The following is a 3,045-nucleotide window of genomic DNA, read 5'->3' as shown; positions in this document are numbered from 1 at the left end:
CATATATGTTTTGTGATAGACGTGCTACTGGTAATAGCGTATTTAAAATATTAAAACTGGTCGCTCTTCCTGAATTACTATGTTTAACAACTCACCAGTGACATGTTTTGTAATTACTTCTGTGTTATGACAATTTATTTTCGACTAGTTATTACTACTCTTGAATATTTCTCACACATCTGATTAATAATTGTGATGTTCAACATTTTAAAAAAAACGTAGAATATTTGTAGGGTACATATCGCTAATAAACAGTGTACACTACAGAATCATTGGGTGAGTCAGGATTACGAAATGAAAAAAATGGAGCTATACCTGGGTGTTCTAAAGCAAGGCTCTACCCACGGCCCTAACTGGGTAACAGGGCTACATTTATTGAATGGAGATTCCTGGCGGACGTGACTGCAATCTCGCCGTATCGACTTCCTTTGACGTCCAGTTACTATGTGCAATATACACGAGATGAGATTTTGTAAGAAACATTTTTGTGCTGTTAGTGTACAAGTACACTGTGACGTCATAGGGCGTGAGTTTTGGTTCACCCTGTATGCATGGGGTGTTCCACAATTCTTATCACAAGCTTCTAAGAGCTATAGAGCAGACTTGGTAAACAACGTTCTGATCAGGAAACCATCTTCTGAAATGCTCCGTTTAGATGTAAAATAAGTTTGCAGATCGGATCTCTTTCAAATCAGATTCAGATACGTTCACAGCGAAGACAATGAGCTGGTAGTCAGGCGCTCTGCAGGAGCTGTTCCACATGGTGACCCGCCGTTCGTTGCACAAGGTGTATCTACGAAATATGTCTTCATACACAGGACCCACAAATCCAGTGTAGCACGGAAATGGCCATTGACAGACTGAGGCGATGCGGAATACAATCTCGATACATCCGTCACACAACGCTATCATTACGTATCGTATGGTACATTTCGAAACATGGGCTACTTATCGAAACATTATTTAGCAAGTCCTCTCTAAAGGCCCTACAACACTGTAACAGGAATTGTGGAACACCCTGTTTTACTGGGACTGTCTTTTTCTCACTAAACGATGTTCCTAACGGTCTGTCTCTGATTACGGTGGCATCGAACGATGATCCCCTTCTAAAAGTGGAAGGGAAATTCCCCTTATGAAATTCTAGGAATTGTAGAGGGGACTGAATAGATAATATTTTGAATGGGGGCCCATGTGCTACAGCTATTTGGAAACGTGTTGATAACGCGACCATTTTTACAAGAAATTTATTAGGCGTGACACAGCACATAACTTTTTTACAAATCCGCTCATTAATAACAAAAGAAACAAAAAGGAAACATTATCAGTTTTCACAAACACTGTTGTTTACAGTTTAGTTTAACTCGTTATTGTCATTTTCAAAAGAGGGTTGGCACTCTGACCCACTACAAATAAGGTTCGAAGTGGCGATCACCATGTTCGGTGCACACATTCTACCTACGAATGATGTTGTGGTACACACTCTCTATCACACCTGGTGTGTCTGCAATCTGTCTTGTAGCGGCCACTAATCGTTCCACCAGATCTTCTTATGTCTCTATAGAAGTCTCATAAACCAAACCCTCCATTCGACCTCAGAGGAAAATATCCAATGGAGTCGAATACGGTGATTTTGACAAGGCTAAGAACAGCTTTCCCATTACCGTGAGCTTCACCATACAGAAGGAACATGTCGGCGTTTTCTGCAAACGTGCACTCAACCATGTTTCCAGAATGAAATTTTCACTCTGCAGCGGAGTGTGCGCTGATATGAAACTTCCTGGCAGATTAAAACTGTATGTCAGACCGAGACTCGAACTCAGGACCTTTGCCTTTCGCGGGCAAGTGCTCTACCAACTGAGGCTGTGGCTTAGCCATGTCTCTGCAATGTCCTTTCTTTCAAGAGTGTTAGTTCTGCAAGGTTCGCAGAAGAGCTTCTGTAAAGTTTTGAAGGTAGGAGACGAGATACTGGCAGAAGTAAAGCTGTGAGGACGTGGCGTGAATCGTGCTTGGGTAGCTCAATTGGTAGAGCACTTGCCCGCGAAAGGCAAAGGCCCTGAGTTCGAGTCTCGGTCCGGCACACAGTTTTAATCTGCCAGGAAGTTTCATATCAGCGCACACTCCTTTGCAGAGTGAAAATCTCATTCTGGAAACATCCCCAAGGCTGTGGCTAAGCCATGTCTACGCAATATCTTTTCTTCAAGGAGTGCTAGTTCTGCAAGGTTCACAGGAGAGCTTCTCTGAAGTTTGGAACGTAGGAGACGAGATACCGACAGAAGTAAAGCTGTGAGAACGGGTCGTGGGTCGTGCTTGGGTAGCTCAGTTGGTAGAGCACTTGCCCTCGAAAGGCAAAGGTCCTGAGTTCGAGTCTCGGTCCGGCACACAGTTTTAATCTGCCAGGAAGTTTCACTCAACCATGTTGCTCTAACACTCACAGACACGTGATTGAGGTTCGAACTACGTCAGAGAGGTAGGAGAGACGTCAAATGATATCAGCCGATCCGACGTAAGCACCCCCCCCTCCCCCCCCCCCCCCGGCCTACTACCGTGTTTCATATCCACCTAGAAAATATGTTTCCAAACGGCTGTAGTACGGAAACGGTACGTTTCAGTTCAAAATATTGTTGACTCAGGCCTCTACCAGTCCTTAAAGTTTGTAAGGGGAATTTTAGAGCACCCTGTATAATCCACCGGGCTGCTGTACACGTCTTTGTAGGTCGCCGTTATATAATTCTATCTGGAATTTTTGCCAGGCAGCACTTTGAAACGTCTCCTTAGAAAAATTATACGTGACTGTGTTTAAACTGACACACAATATTTTTAGCGCAACGGAATCTGACTTTCAATAATCCCTACAAAAGAATGGCCCTGACTAACATTGACCTATACCTTTCACAAATCACTTACCTCACAAAACTCTTCGTTACTCAAGCTACTGCAATACAGCGAGCGCCACTACTGCTAGCTAAATAAAAGATTCGAACTACTTAAGGCACTAACTACTGATAGGCATAGTTAGCAAATGAAAGATTTTGATAGAGAACAAAC

At 43.2% G+C, this 3,045-nt stretch overlaps 1 non-coding gene across 1 annotated transcript; it reads left to right on the top strand.

Moving 5' to 3' along the window:
• Window positions 1-2,304: 2,304 nt before the first annotated feature.
• On the top strand, window positions 2,305-2,379 carry Trnas-cga (transfer RNA serine (anticodon CGA)). The gene has a single exon. It is a non-coding gene; the product is annotated as a tRNA-Ser (tRNA).
• The last annotated feature ends 666 nt before the right edge of the window (window positions 2,380-3,045 follow it).

Source organism: Schistocerca serialis, chromosome 7 (assembly GCF_023864345.2).
Source record: "Schistocerca serialis cubense isolate TAMUIC-IGC-003099 chromosome 7, iqSchSeri2.2, whole genome shotgun sequence".
Classification (NCBI taxonomy): Eukaryota; Metazoa; Arthropoda; class Insecta; order Orthoptera; family Acrididae; genus Schistocerca; species Schistocerca serialis.
Note: the sequence above shows the minus strand (reverse complement) of the source record. Positions and strands in the feature narration are given on the sequence as shown.